Raw genomic sequence first — 17,056 nt, forward strand, 5'->3', positions numbered from 1 at the left:
TCATATGTGATAGTTCTCTATTTAGTGAGTGGTATCATCTATTCTTGCATTTTGCTTTGAATGTTGTCATTGAGCTCTACACCCACACTTGATGAGGAATTCTGTACAAGAACGAAGACATTTATACCGTTGTATCATATTTCTGAGATGGCCGTGATAGATTGGCCATCATGCTCTGTGAAGAGGATTACTTGTGTTCTGTTTTGTGTGTTGTATTTGTCCCATTTTTTTTTACACTAATTGCACATCCAGCCTACCTGCAAGGGGGTCTCTCTTTTTCTCTCTCTCTGAATTGCCTTCCCCAAGATTTCTTCCATTGTTTTAGGGTGGGTGGAGTTTTTTCTTGTCTCCTTAGAGAGTCAAGATTATCCAAAAACTGGGCCTTTTAAAGGTCATTGAGGCATTCATTGGGTGATTTTGGGCTACACAAGAAATAAGTTGTCCTGGGATGGTATGAACATTCCTGGGCAGTGCCGGGTACTTCGGCTCATGTGAACTTCCATTTTCAGATTACTTTTTGTGATGGGTGGCAAGCAGAGACGGGCATCCCTGTAGGATTGGACTCCCTTCCCTGTGCCTGGAAGGGAGGTCCAGGTTGAAAACGGACAGGAAAAGAGGCCTACACAAAGATCTGGGCATAAGATGCCATACAAGGAATGGGTACTCTGCCATCCTGACAGGAATCAATGGAGGAATATTACCAGGCTGGGAGGCCATCTTAAAGCAAGGACAGGGGGAGCAGAACTAAGACATATTCCCCAAAACTGCTAGATGGCAGCATCCCTAGGGACAGACACACCCATGGGCAACCGCAGGATATGTTGTGGAATGTAGTGCTGTAGAGCAGCCCCGTGGGGGGGGGGGGGGGGGGGGGGGGGGGTCCCTGAGTGCCACTAGGGGTTGCTATCTTTAGTTGTGCTCCATAGTCTTTGGGACTTTTGACCAACCTGGAAGTGCTTCCATCGGGCTATGCCCTGGCACCGGAGTCGGGAGGACAACACTCACCTGGAGTTGTGGAGAAAACTGAGCTGATTGGACACTCGACTGGAGGAGGGCAGTGTGGTGGTGAAAAGAGAGGTGAATTGTAAAGAGAGAGAGAGAGAGAGAGAGGGAACCTGCTTGTGGTGTCTGTAACTTTGTGGAAGAGTGTTTAACTCTTTTAGGGCAGATGTTGACTTTTGTCTAAAGGAGGGGTCGAGGGTGGTAATCAACTGTAAACTATGACAAAACCCACCATTACATTTTAGTTTGACTCTCTTTGCTATAGGGAAAGTTAGCTTGGTTGGTCTGAGACTGTGCTTGCATGAGTAGTGAGGAGCAAACAACGACAAAAATGGTATTGTCATCTGGTAAGAGATCAAATCGAAAATACTCAGTGGACAACATTTTGCATATTATCACTGAATTGGACTCTGACTTGTTGGACTCCGATTTTGATGCAAGTGATCTGGAGATCGAGATCAAAAACAAAAGTGAGGTACCCGCATCAGCTGATTGGTCCCCAGCTGATCGTGGTGCTGAACACGTTCATGTAGCTGATGCACCTATGGCAGTGTTCACCCCTGTGGACCGTCACTTACAATGCCAAGAGGTACAAACCACAGTGGATTGCACTGTGACCGTGACTGCCACTGCCGCCTAAGCCTCCCGCCACACTAAGACAACATGGCAGCCAGCCTGACGCTCATCCCTGCCAGCTGTCATGCTTCCCGTGAGTGGCTTGAGCCACAAGAGATGACAAACTGGTGGCCACAGCACACAACAAGTCAAGTCAAGTCAAGTTGGGGAGCATGTACTGGTAGACGAAATAAGTTGGAGGGAAGTGCGGTGGTGTAGGCAGACATACGGTCCAGTCCCTCCCTCCGGAAATGACCCTCTATCTGCCACAGCCAGGTGTTACGTGGGCTCCCCTTGGCCTGGTCCAGCCACTCAGGTCCCCAACAATGAGGATCCTGAGAGCCACATAACTCTCGGGGAAACGTGCCACATGGCCGTAACTGACGCTCCCTCACAATGCAGGCAATGTGCCTCATTCGGGACTCCATGAGCAACCGCTCATTCAACACAAAATCAAACCAACGGTACCCAAGGATTTTCCGGAGAGACGCAGTACCAAAGGACTCCAGTCTTAGTCTCAGGTCACTGGATAGCATCCATGTCTCGCAACCATATAGCAAGACAGGGAGCACCAGGACTCTAAACACTTGGACCTTCGTCCTTTTGCATAAATATCGGGAGCGCCACACACCCCTTTCCAGCGACCTCATGACCCCCCCATGTTCTCCCAATCCATCTGCTGACTTCAAAGGAAGAGTCACCAGAGACATGAATGTCACTGCCGAGATAAGTAAACCCCTCGACGAGGTCGACACTCTCCCCGCAAACAGACACACTGCTGATGGCTGTGCCCAAGAGGTCATTAAAGGCCTGGCTCTTACAGCACACAGCAACAGACATTTTATGTTAATTTACATATGATACTGATGTTTTGTGTGCTTTTCAGAAAACTGCATTTTTTGGAAAAAATATTCAGCTCTCAAAGAGTTAACACTTCTTTATTTGAACCTGGGACTCTGTGTGATTGTTTTTGAGGGTTTGGAGCTTGCTGACACCCTGGTTCGATCACACCATCTTTACACACATTGAGCCCGTTTGGCACATTTGTTTACAGGATGTGTGTGTGTGTTTGTCTGTGTGTGTGTGTGTGTGTGTGCGTCAGCACAACAACTTACTGGAAATCCACAAAGAGCACTTTCAAGCTCTACACGGATTGTGGATGATCTAGAAATGGAGTCCAGTCTGGCAGAGCCATGAAGAGACAGCAATGCTTAGCATTACGTCATTTTCCTGTCCACATGGATATCCTGCTGTTGCCTTTTAATGACACTATAAATATTTTATGATGAAAGCATGCTTCATACTCCTAAGACCGTGTTATGTAATTATGAGCTATTACATGTGAAATCATCTTTAAAATCTAAAATAAAAGTCTAGTAAATAACGTCACATTTGCACACAAATGAATGCAGTGGATTCAGAGAGCATTCAGACCCCTTCACTTTATGCACACTTTATTGTGTGGTAGATTTAATTTTAAATGGCTACATCTGTCATTGTTATCCATCAGTCAGAGAGGAGAGATTGTGTTGGTTTGGACATGTGCAGAGTAGAGATGCTGGGTAACTTGAGAGAAGGGTGCTAAGGATAGAGCTGCCAGGCAAGGGGAACAGAGGAAGGCCTAAGAGAAGGTTTATGGATGTGGTGAGAGAAGACATGCAAGTGATGGGTGTGACAGAGCAAGATGACGAGAACAGGAAGATGATCTGCTGTGGTGACCCCAAATGGGAGCAGCTTAAAGAAGAAGAAGAAGAAGGGTTATTATGTGTGTAGATTGATGTATCCATCTTAAAATTCAATCTACAATAGAACAAAGTGTGCAGAAAGTGAAGGGGTCTGAATTCTTTAGGAATTCACTGTATATAATTAACAAATGATCTTTTCTTATAATTATGACATTGATATCAAATTGAAATGCAGTATGCTTTGTTTTTTTAACACAAAAGTATTAGAATGCGGTGGATTTCCTCCGGGGCGGCACGGTGGCACAGTGGGTAGCGCTGCTGCCTCGCAGTTGGGAGATCTGGGGACCTGGGTTCGATTCCCGGGTCCTCCCTGCGTGGAGTTTGCATGTTCTCCCCGTGTCTGCGTGGGTTTCCTCCGGGCGCTCCGGTTTCCTCCCACAGTCCAAAGACATGCAGGTTAGGTGGATTGGCGATTCTAAATTGGCCCTAGTGTGTGCTTGGTGTGTGGGTGTGTTTGTGTGTGTCCTGCGGTGGGTTGGCACCCTGCCCAGGATTGTTTCCTGCCTTGTGCCCTGTGTTGGCTGGGATTGGCTCCAGCAGACCCCCGTGACCCTGTGTTCGGATTCAGCGGGTTGGAAAATGGATGGATGGATGGATGGATTTCCTCCCATTTTACATGCACACACATAACTGGTGTCACAAAAAGACTTAGGAAACATCAAAGGTTTGGGGCAGCCACCCATATATTATGCCTTGGCTGCAAAACTAGGTAATTTTGTTGAGTTGTGATTGGTTCAATGTCCAAAACAGAACTGATTTGATGGTGAGAACATGGCGGCTTTAAAGGTCAGTACAGGAAGTGATGTCTTCGAGACCGGAACTGGAAGTGGTGTCATTGGGACCAGAAGTGACATATTTAATGGCACCATTATCGGAAGTGATGTCATCAATGGCGCCGGTACCTAGCAGGATTTCCCCTGGATGGTCTGCAGAAGATTGAGAGAGAGAGTTAGTGCAGCTTGCCACCCCCTGGTCTGGTGTGGTACTACTATTATTCAGGCCCTCTAGCTGCCTCCCAATCGCACAAGGTTGACACTGGATTAAAGTGAAAAACCCAGTTACTGCAGAAAGTATTGTACCCGCTATATCCTATTGGATTTCCTAAAAATCCACATGTACATGGTCAAGTATTCTTCCAGACTTCTGCTTTGTCAAAACACTCCGATGTTGTTAAACTGCGCAAAAAAGTTAAACATCATTAGCCACCGTGAATCTGAAAATATGCATGACATCTGGAATTATTTTCTTGTGCTTTATAAATACGTTTGAACAAATTGACGCTTCTGTTTCTGTGACCGGATTGTGTGCAGCAAACTCTTTTCTCTTTTGCTGTGTAATTGTGTGGGTGGATAGATAGATAGATAGATAGATAGATAGATAGATAGATAGATAGATAGATAGATAGATAGATAGATAGATAGATAGATAGATAGATAGATAGATAACTTACAGTAACTTTGTATAATGTTAACGTTTACCCCCCCCGGGTGGAATTGAAGAGTCGCATAGTGTGGGGGAGGAACAATCTCCTCAGTCTGTCAGTGGAGCAGGACGGTGACAGCAGTCTCTCACTAAAGCTGCTCTTCTGTCTGGAGATGATCCTGTTTAGTGGATGCAGTGGATTCTCCATGATTGACAGGAGCCTGCTCAGCGCCTGTCGCTCTGTCACGGATGTCAAACTGTCCAGCTCCATGCCTACAATAGAGCCTGCCTTCCTCACCAGTTTGTCCAGATGTGAGGCGGCCCTCTTCCTTATGCTGCTTCCCCAGCACACCACCGCGTAGAAGAGGGTGCTCGCCACAACCGTCTGATAGAACATCTGCAGCACCTTATTGCAGATGTTGAAGGACGCCAGCCTTCTAAGGAAGTAATGCTGGCTCTCTCCTCTCTTACACAGAGCATCAGTATTGGCAGTCCAGTCCATTTTATCATCCAGCTGCACTCCCAGGTATTTATAGGTCTGCACCCTCTGCACACAGTCACCTCTGATGATCACGGGGTCCATTAGGGGCCTGGGCATTCTGAGATGGTTTTCTGCTCACCACAGTTGCAGAGTGCTGGTGGCTCAAACTAATCTGGCTATTCTCCTCTGACCTCTTATCAGCAAGGCCCTCACTGGATGTTCTTTTGTTTTTCACACCATTCTGTGTAAACTCTAGAGACTGTTGTGTGTGAAAAACATAAGAGACAAGCACAACAGTTACAGAAATACTCAAAAGCAGCTTGTCTAGCACCAACAATCACGCCACGCTTAAAGTCACTGAGATAATATTTTGTTCCCATTCTGGAGTTTAATGTGAATGTGTGAACGACTTGTACCTGCATGATTAAATGCATTGTGATGCTGTCACATGATTGGCTGATTAGGTCACTGCACAGAGAAGCTGGTGTACATCTGTTCCCAATTCAGCAATTTGCTCAGCTAGTGTATAAGACTCTCCAAAGTGGGGTTTCTTAAATGTTTTCCTTTTCCCTAATGCATAATCTTGCCCTTCTTAGTGTCTTCGAGACCCACTCCTTGATGATTGTCAGAAAGGGGAACTGGTGGTCTACCCTTGGAGATTCACTGATAACTGTCATGACGATTCCCAGTTTGAAGATTTGTCGCCCAATCGTCAGAGCTTTGGTCCCTGACAATCATCATAGTTGGGGTGTCCCCCTTTGAAGAATCAACGACGAATGTCATAGCGGAGCAGCGCAGACCGCTAATCAACTCATGAAGTCCCACTGCAACCCATTCCCATTAAATAACAAAGCTTACTACCCAGCAAACATGCATGCAGTAACCCCACATAGGAAAACTATGGGGTGTGTGGGCTTGGAAACACCCACTAGCCCAATGGGGGGACTGCTACAAGGGGACTCCTAACACAGCTCCCCTAATGGCCCAAAATGGGTTAATCACTGGCATGACAAGTTTAGTAAATTCCTTCTTGGTTCAGTGATGGTGTGGTAACGCTGGGCAAATATTATAAGGACCCCTGTACTTTCCAGCTTTTTAATGTTGTTGCGGAATGCGTGACGCTGCAGATTAGTATTTTCAGTGGGTTTTAAGCTTTAATTGTAGAAGTATAGATAACAACTTGAATGACTTCAAAAAGAATTGTTTTTATATTGGCTAAAATGGCAAAATTTTTTTATATATTGGACAGTCACTAGTTATTAGAAAGGTGTTTTGCAAGAATAAATAATTTAAAGCCACATTTGCTCGCATGTTCTCCCCGTGTTTGTGTTACAGTAGTTTCCTTTCACAGTCCTGTGACAAGTAGGTTGGTTTGACTGGTGACACCAAATTAGCCCCTGATATGTGTGTGTGTGTGTGTGTATGTGTTCACCCTGTGATAGGCTGGTGATCTGTCCAGTGATTGTTCCTGCCAGTGCCCATTGCTTTCTGGGATGGGCTCCACCTACCCCCACAACCCCACCCTGGATAAAGAAGTATTGAACATGGGTGAAGCACAGAACTCTGGGTCCTGTACATCAGCAGTCTCTGTGGAAACCCCATTCTCTCAAAAACAAACTTTTCATTCCAGGCTTTGAGTCCACCCAACCCCCCCCCCCCCCCCCCCCCCCCCGCCCACCCAGTGGTGGGCCCTGCGTAATCAGTACCCACTACGACATCCATGGATGCCTGGACAAGTAAGGTATGGATTGCCCCCCAGCCTTTGGGTCAATGTGGCCCCAATGTGCAAATCCCAACTGGGTCCTTGTTGGCTGCACACATACAGTAGGACGTGCTCTGGCCCAATGTCAATTTGTTTTCTGGCTAGCGACCCAATGGCGGTAACCCGACCCATTTATGGCTGTGACCCATAGTTTAAGAAATCCTGCTCTAAGCAAATAAACTTCCCATAAGCAAAATCTTAATTGTTTTAGTTGTATCTTTAATGGGGGTGAAGTGATTGCTTTGAAGCAAGGGATCCCATAAATGCCAGATATGACTCCAGCTTCTTTGAGCCCATGACTAAGACACTTAAACTGCTATTGGGTATGACGTTAATCTGTCTCCAGCTCCTCCAACTTGCAAAGGAAAATGTGGGGGTTGATGGCAGGGCTGGCACTCCAGTTACCGTAAAAAAAACTCACACTGTTCCCCGCTGCACTCGGGTCCCAAACCAGGAGGTTCGTCGTATGGTGGGTGCGGCAACGCGCTATTTGCGCATGCTCAAAACCTCTCTCTAATAATTAGATATTTATACACCTGACGCACTAAGTGAATGAGATTTTTCTCGTGGCTTTATTTTGTCAATGTTAAAACGAGCATTCGTTCCACCTATAAACCAGCAACATGTTAAATTACCAAACGACCCCAGATTAACCAAGTGAAAGCGCCCCATCAATGTATGCCTTCCGTATTGATCCCGAGGGCTCCTGCACCTCACAAATCCGAAAAGTTAACAAACAGGTTTGAAAGCTGGAAGAATCTGAAAATTGGTTTGCCTCAATCGAAGAGTTTACAACATGCATCTGTAACGACCTTTGTTGCAACTTTACCTTTCGTTTCTCTAAACTGTTCTCCGATCGCTGTAGCATTAGATGGCTGCGACGGTGACAGATTAGGATGCGCTGTATGATCATCAGCATATGCTGGTACATTTTCCGATTTTCATTCAGTTAAACTCGTCGATTTGTTCACGATCTTCCGCACTCATATTTCAGACTTACGGAAGCGTATTAGGGCCACAGTGAAAAAAAAATACGGACCCAGTGAAGAAAAAAAAAATAAATGTCGAGATTAAAGTTGACATGTTGACTTTATTCTAGACATTTCCACTTTATTCTCGACATTTATGTCGAGATTAAAGTCGACATGTTGACTTTATTCTAGACATTTCCACTTTATTCTCGACATTTATGTCGAGATTAAAGACGACATGTTAACTTTATTCTCGTAGTTTGTCATTAAAGTAGAACATTGTACACTAAACTTCATTTTAAAATGAATATTTAATTTAGTAGATCTTCCCAAACCCCGTCATAAATTATGTAGCGCATGAAATGCTTTGTGTTAAGTGTTCCCCGAACCATATTAATCACTACGTGCTTCTTAAACTGATTTCCTCTGCACAAAGAGGAGGTGCAAGCAGCGATCACCACACAGAATACATTAATTTTATGATATCCTTGCTCCCTGGACATTTACAATGCTAAGATAAATACTTGATATCATTTTCATGATTAAATGCATTAAAGCATGTAGTAATCCTGTGGGGGCACGGTGGCGTAGAGGTTGCACTGCTGCCTGGCAGCAAGGGGGTTCCGGGTGTATCCTGCCTTGAGTTTGCATGTTTTCCTGCTAGGTTTACTCAGCCAAGTCATGTAGGCAGTGGGGTTTTGTTATGCTATACTGACCCTGGGGTATGTGTCTGCTCGTATTCACCATGCAATGAGCTGGCGTCCCATTCAGGACTTGTTCCTGCCTGGCACACGATGCTTGCTGGGATGGGCGCAACCCTGAATGGATGGCATATTTAAAAATGTATAACGAAGATTTTTTAAAGTTCTGAACACTCCGTGCTCCACTGACAGACTGTGGAGATCGTTCCTCCCCCAAACTATGCGACTCTTCAATTCCACCCCGGGGGTAAACGTTAACATTATTCAAAGTTATTGTCTGTTTTTACCTGCATTTTTATTACTCTTTAATATTGTTTTTGTATCAGTATGCTGCTGCTGGAGTATGCGAATTTCCCCTTGGGATTAATAAAGTATCTATCTATAACTAGTTTTAATTTCACAAAGACGTTTATCCTGTGGTGATTGGTTATGTGGAGAATGAAAAAGGAAGGATAGGAACGGGGTTTGGTTACGTCAGACTGAGCCAGCACGCATGCAATAATGAAAGTCCGCACAGAAGAATATCCATTGAATTCTGTGTTCGTGTCTCCGACCACCAGATCACGAACCCAACAATTACACGATATTTCAGTTAAACCTGTGCGATACCCATTCATACATCCAGTTTTTTGGAGCATCGTCACAAGTGCCATAAAGTTCTCTACACTGAACGTACACTAAAGTGCAGGTTTAATACCTGTTTTAATGCATTTCATCATGAAAATGATAGCGAGTATTTATCTTAGCATTCTAAAAGTTCGGAGAGCAGGAATATCATGAAGTGAATGTATTCTTTGCAGCGATCGCTGCCTGCGCCTCCTCAATGCAAGAGGAAGTCCGTTTAAGAATCACGTAGTGATTAATAACTGGGTCGGGGAACATTTAACACAAAGCATTTAATGTGCTACATAACTTATGACGGGGTTTGAGAAAATGTAGTGAATTAAATATTTATTTTAAGATGAAGTTTAATTTACGACATTCTAGTTTAATGACAAAATAAACTATGAGAATAAAGTGGAAATGTCGACTTTAATCTCGACAAAAATGGCGAGAATAAAGTCAGTGCGCAACTCAACGATTCGCCTGAGCGAAAGCTCGACACCTTTTGTGCATGCGCAGTCTCTGCCTAGCGAAGTTTCCCGAACGTGTCCGAAATCATAAACGTGACTTGCACGCTTTTTTTTTCGCTCGGTGTGGAGTGTGAAGTAGCTTTACGGCCAAGCGTTGAACCCGACCACCGAAGGTGAGTCACTTGTTTTGTATAGTGAAGTTTGTTGTATTCTGATTTTTAACTATTATTGCTATTTTTTGCGCGAATGTCTTTTGGCGGTAGTACAGCAGCATCGTTTGTATACCTCGAAGTAACGCCGTCAGGGGGAAAAGGAAAAATGAGTAATTTACATTTTTTTATTTTAAACAATTTGTGTATTAGCTTGAAAACGACAACCAGTCGACGACATTCTTATTTTTTTCACTTGTTCACGATTAAAATTTAACGCCGAAAACGGGCTCGCGCGGCGGCTCCAAAAAAACGGGGGACACGAAGCAGGAGCGGCGGTGACGCAATGTACCAGATGATTCGCAGATTCATTTTTAAATGGGATTAATTAAAGTCGTTACTGCAGATTTTTTTTTTTGTAGAAATTGGCCACATTTCATGAATACACTAACATAATAACTTTGGCAACTGCTTTTTTTGTAATTAATACAAATATATATAATCGTGTAGTAGTACTCGCAATAAACGGCGGTTTGGTCGAAGTTAATAAGAGCGGAATATTAAATTCCAACCGGACTCCTTTAATTCGGTCACAGCGTTAATTATTGGTAGCTGATACCGCCTCAAATAGAGTGGCAAGCCGTTTTTTTAGCATTTAATTACTTTTTGATGCGAAATTTCAATAGGAAGACGTCGTTTCTTTTAAATCTGATCTCTCTTTCAACTTGGTATCACCATTTTGAAATTTGATTGTTTTCAGTTCTCATCAGTCATTCGATATTTGATCGCAGTGTTTCACATTTTTCGAAATTTGTTAAGCCTCGGTTACACCTTGAAACGTGGGTTATTGCGTATGGATATTCGTCATAGTGTTTACAGTGTAAATCTCACGAAAACGGATCATCTAAAGAACACGTTTAACGGTGTCTGAAACGTTTCCGTGTTGGTATAAAGAAGGCAAAAGTGGTTTTATTCCAAGAGCCCGTGAATTACATAACGGCCCATTCAACGGAGTAAAACTGTAAAATTCTATTTTCTGTAATAAATACCTGTAAGCCTAACTCTGTAGCTTCTCCAAAAATTGTTAGCTAAAAGCACGAAACATAAACCGGCAGTGTTGCTAAGTGTTCAAGGGTTTGAACTCCAAACCCTGAAACAGTGGCATCAATTCCTGCCACTGATCCCGTGTGACCCAGAGTGTGTCACTTCGTCACTTCACCTGCCTGGGCTCTGATTGGAAAAGCCAAAGAAACGCCGTCCGTTGTGCCACAGATGTTGTAAATCGCATTGGATGAAGGCGTCAGCCAAACCACAAGTAATAATTCGAATGATTAGGTCACTTTGAGTTATTCAAAATGTGCATCTACATTTAAAGGTAAATTCTCAACTACCATTTCTTGAAATGAAATTAGGTATACACATATATACCCAATATTATTATTTCTCTGTGTTGAGCTAAATTTGCAAACGTTGTTGTTGGTAGTGTGAGAAGGGATTGGAGAGGAAAGAAGTAGAAATCCCAGAAAACAAGAGGGGTCTTAACGCTTGGGCAGGCTGGGCAGTTGCCCGGGGTCTCCATGCTAATCTGTGTATGTTGTGACTTGCTGCGTGGTTGTGCAGGTAGGCTCCCCAGTGCACTGCTTTGCCCAGGGGGCCTAAAATGCTGTTAAGACAACCTTGAGTCTGGTTGGTGGCAAGACTGGATATCTAATCCATCCATCCATTATCCAACCCGCTGAATCCGAACACAAGGTCACGGGGGTCTGCTGGAGCCAATCACAGCCAACACAGGGCACAAGGCAGGAAGCAATCCCGGGCAGGGTGCCAACCCACACACAAACACACACCAAGCACACACTAGGGCCAATTTAGAATCGCCAATCCACCTAACCTGCATGTCTTTGGACTGTGGGAGGAAACCGGAGTGCCCGGAGGAAACCCACGTAGACATGGGGAGAACATGCAAACTCCACGCAGGGAGGACCTGGGAAGCGAACCCAGGTCCCCAGGTCTCCCAACTGTGAGGCAGCAGCGCTATCCACCGTGCCACCGTGCCGCCCGACTGGATATCAATCTTTTTAAAATTTGATGCTGACTTTTTGAAAACTGATATCCAAATTTTGATATATACTGTTGAATTTGACATTTCAGCATTTTAAAGTTTGATGTCAGCATTTAGAAGTTTCATATCAAACTTTTAACAATGTAATGTTTTCATAACTAACTCTGAAAGCTGTTATGAATATTTTAATATTTGATATCACCCTTTAGAATTTTGATATCAACTTTTTAAACTTTTATATCATCTTTTGGAAATTGGATATCCACCTTTGCTAATTGAATATCATCACTAATAAAATTAATATCATCTAGTAATTGAAAGTAGTACTGGTCTTTCCAATGGGAAGAGGAACAATAAAATGGCTTCCTGTAACTATTCAGGCTCTGAAAGTATTGCAGTGTAGAGCACAGAGAGCCAATGTCGGACCCTGATAATATTCTTCTTCAGACACAGGGGCAGTTTCTTATCTTTGTTGTTAAATTCAATATTGTGATTCTAAAATTTGATATCCACCTATTGCAAATTTGATATCACATTTTAAAATCTGATATCAACTTTAACTAATTAGATATTGTCACTTATAAAATTGATATCAACTAGTAATTAAAAGTACTACTTATCTTTTTAATGGAAGACAACAAATAAAATGTCTCACTTTATCTATACAATCTCTGAAAGTATTACAGTTTAATGCATTGTGAGGCTTTGTCGGATGTTAATAATTATCTTATTCATACACGGGACAGTTCATTATGTGTTGTAAAATTTAATATCGCCATTCTGAAATTTGATGTCAAGCTTTTAAAATTCGACATCCATCTTTTGGAAATGTGATATCCACATTTTTAAAATCTGATATCAACTTTTACTTATTGGATATCTTCACTTACAAAATCGATATCAACTAGTAATTCGAAGTACTAGCGTTTTTTTCTTTAGGGAAAGATGAATGATAAGAGTTTCCTGTACCTGTTCAAACTCTGAAAATATTGCAGTTTAATGCACCGAGGTGCAATGTCAAACATTAATAATTTTCTTTTTCAGAAAGTGTGACATTTTATTATCTGTGTTGTTAAATTCCACATTCTAATTTTGAAATTTGATGTCAAGCTTTTAAAATCTGATATCAACTTTCATTAATTAGATATCATTACTTATAAAGTTGATACCAACTAGTAATTAAAAGTACCACAGATCCTTTTAATGGGAAGACAAACGATAAAATGGCTTCCTGTACTTATTCAGACTCTGAAAGTATTAGTTTATTGCATTAACAGACAATGGCAGACATTGTCTTCTTCAGACACAGGGACAGTTCATTTTACGTGTTAAATTCAATATCGCGATTTTGAACTTTGATATCAAGCTCTTAAAATTTGATATCCATCTTTTGGAAACTTGATAAAAGCATTTTAATATCTGATTATCAGCTCTCAGTAATTAGATATCATCACTTATAAAATTGATATCAACTAGTAATTAAAAGTACTGCTGATCTTTTTAATGGAAAGACGGATGATAAAATGGCTTCCTGAACTTATTCAATCTCTGGAAGTCTTAGAGTTTAATGTCCTGAGATGCAATGTCAGAAACTGATGCTGTTCATCTACACACACAGGGAGAGTTCAGTGTCTACGTTGTTAAATATGATTTGATATCACAAATCTGAAAGTTGATGTCAAGTTTTTAAAATCTGATACCAACGTTCACTAATTAGGTCTCATCACTTGTAGGTATCAGCTAGTAATTAGAAGTACTCCTGGTCATCTTTATGGAAAGACACATGACAAAACCTCTTTGTGTACTTTTATGAAACTCTTGAAAGTATTACAGGTGAGAAGCCATGTCAGACAGTGACAATATTCATCTTCAGATACAAGGACAGTGTTGTTATGTTTGCTATTGTGATTCTGAAATTTGATATCACATTTTGGAACATAGAGATCAGCATTTTAAAGTTAGTTATGACATGTTCACAGTTTGTTATTAATCCTAGTGATAAGTTCAAATTGTGAATTTGGATAGGAAATTAAAAAATAAATAAACTTGACATTGGAGATTTGATATCGAAATTTAAAATGTATGTAAATGTTAAAACACGATACCACATTTTAACACTTTGATACCAATGTTCTGAAATATGATATTAAATTTTAAAAAGCTGATATCAAAAGTAAGAAATTTGATATCAACTTTTAAATTGCTGATATGTTGTTGTCAAATTTTAAAACATTTGATATCAGCAAAATTTGAATTTTGATATCAGTAAAAGTGATTAAATGATAAAAAGGATTTCTGTGGCCTGGATGTATTTGAACTTTGTGAGGGTTAATTTTTATTTTGATCCTGATCCATTGGTTGGGCAACATTAAAGCTCAGTGTTGTAATATCATTTGGCCAGATTGTACTTGAGCATGATACGTGTCACGAAAGGCTGGATATCAAAAAACATTTGGGTCTGTAATCCATCTAGGTATTACCTGAATCTTATTTCTCTGTTGCAGGGTTGTAGGGATCCTGTTGAAGTTAAATATGTTCTGTATTTTTCATGTCAAAGTTATTTCTGTCACAATATGCTCTGTATACATTTGTCATGTGAAATTGTGTTGTAAAGTTAGTCGCATTCTATAACTTTAACAGTATACTGTATCTTACCCTCACTGGCATTTTACATTGCAGTCCATGGGGCATGGGGGAAAGCTTAACACTAGAATCCCGTAAATTCCTTCACACCTCTCCATTAGCGTCTTTTGTTTTGCAAATGTGTTGATCAACACAAGCATCCTGCCCACCGCCACAGCTCAAGTCGGACAAAAAGTTCTCCCAGCTCAAGTCTGTTTATCTGGGTATGAGGTGCCTGGAGTTGTATAGGGTAAATAATCAAGTGTTATTTGGAACACATGCATTTCATGAGTTTTCTGTGTCTTCAACGATCTGGGTAAACATAGGATGAGAGGAAATGCAAGAAATGTTACACACATAGCTAAAACTTACAATAAAAAAGTTTCTGTTTTAGTTATGTGTTCAACATTTCTTGCATTTCTCACATTTCTTGTCATCCTACATTTACCCAGATTGTTATAGATACGGAACAATTAGTCCAAAACCAAAGCGCCTCACCAATGTTTGTATAAAATGTTCCCTTAACAAGTTTCCAACTGTGTTCTTGATGAACTCATTTTAAAGTCACCGTCTCGATCCACTGCACTAATTCCTTTCATAATATTAAAATCTTCAATAATTTCCCCTCTTTGTCTTCTTTTTCTTAAACTGTAAAGGCTCAGCTCTTTTAATCTTTCTTCATAATTCATCCCCAGTAGCCCTGGAATCAGCCTTGTCGCTCTTCTCTGGACCTTTTTCTAGTGCTCCTTTTTGTAGCCTGGAGACCAAAACTGCACACAGGACTCCAGAGGAGGCCTCACCAGTGTGTTATAAAACTTGAGCACAACCTCCTTGGACTTGTACTTCACACATCAGGGCGCTATATAACCTGACATTCTGTTAACTTTCTTAATGTCTTTGGCAGTTGATAGTGATGAGTCCACTACAACTACTAAGTCGTCCTTATAGGGTGTACTTTTATTTTCAGACCTCCCATTGTGTATTCAAACCTAACATGTCTTCTTCCTATATGTAATACTTTAACATTTACTGACATTAAATTTCATCTGCCACGAGCCTGTATTCTATCCAAGTCCCTCTGTGATGATTCAGCACATTTTAGATTATCTGCCAATCCACCGAGCTTGGTATCCTTTGCAAACTTAACCAGCTTGTTACTCTTTTAGCCTCCCAAAATGCTGAAAGCAAACCAGATAATGTAAAAACAAAACACATGTCAGAAAACACAAAAACAAACTGAAAATGCAAACTTAGATTTTTAACATTTTTTTTAGCAACAGATTGATATTTTACACCTGCTACTGAGATATCAAATTCATTGTGCTGTGTTTATAGTATATTTTTGTCCTTTTACCAGTCAAGTACCATTGTGATATATTATAGCAGCACATATGTAGAAAATAAATGAATACAACTTTAGTCAGTGATTTGGGTGTTTCACTTAACTGTGGCTATAGGCAGCACCCTTAGGGTGAAAGACTACACAGATTCAAATCTAAACGTAATTAAAACCCAATCTAGAGAAATCTTGTCTGAGCCTGACTGCAAACATGATGAAGGCACAGATTAGTGAGGTGATATCATCTCTGGTCTGCTCTGTGTTATACCCACTCAACACTGTGAAGAGACATCAGTTGAAATGTTCATGTGAAAATGTTTCGACACATTAGTTTGTGGCTTTCTTTTCTTGGAAAGACTATGAAATAAACGGTGTACAATTTAGCCTTATTGGAACGTGGGTCCCCCTTCCCATGGGCTCACCACCTATGGGAGGGGCCAAGGAGGTCGGGTGCAGTGTGAGTTGGGTGGTGGCCGAAGGCGGGGACCTTGGCGGTCCGATCCTCGGCTACAGAAGCTGGCTCTTGGGACGTGGAATGTCACCTCTCTGAAGGGGAAGGAGCCTGAGCTAGTGTGCGAAGTTGAGAGGTTCCGGCTAGATATAGTCGGACTCACCTCGACGCACAGCTTGGACTCTGGAACCAATCTCCTTGAGAGGGGCTGGACTCTGTACCACTCTGGAGTTGCCCCCGGTGAGAGGCGCCGAGCGGGTGTGGGTATACTTATTGCCCCCCGACTTGGAGCCTGTACATTGGGGTTTACCCCGGTGGACGAGAGGGTAGCCTCCCTTCGCCTTCGGGTGGGGGGACGGGTCCTAACTGTTGTTTGTGCATATGCACCGAACAGCAGTTCGGAGTACCCACCCTTTTTGGAGTCCCTGGAGGGGGTGCTAGAGGGCATACCTTCTGGGGACTCCCTCATTCTGCTGGGAGACTTCAATGCTCACGTGGGCAATGACAGTGAGACCTGGAAGGGCGTGATTGGGAGGAATTGCCCCCCCGATCTGAACCCGAGCGGTGTTTTGTTATTGGACTTCTGTGCTCGTCACGGATTGTCCATAACGAACACCATGTTCAAGCATAGGGGTGTTCATATGTGCACTTGGCACCAGGA

General features: G+C 42.2%; 1 protein-coding gene across 1 annotated transcript in view; it reads left to right on the top strand.

The window, feature by feature from the left end:
- Positions 1-9,878: 9,878 nt before the first annotated feature.
- LOC114659644 (translocase of inner mitochondrial membrane 10 homolog (yeast)) overlaps positions 9,879-17,056 on the top strand; it is a 53,271-nt gene continuing 46,093 nt past the window's right edge. The window contains exon 1 of the mRNA XM_051932517.1: positions 9,879-9,945. The gene's annotated coding sequence lies outside the window, so the exon portion shown is untranslated. The remainder of the gene's footprint in view (positions 9,946-17,056) is intronic.

The sequence above is a fragment of the Erpetoichthys calabaricus genome, chromosome 10 (assembly GCF_900747795.2).
Source record: "Erpetoichthys calabaricus chromosome 10, fErpCal1.3, whole genome shotgun sequence".
Lineage (NCBI taxonomy): Eukaryota > Metazoa > Chordata > Cladistia > Polypteriformes > Polypteridae > Erpetoichthys > Erpetoichthys calabaricus.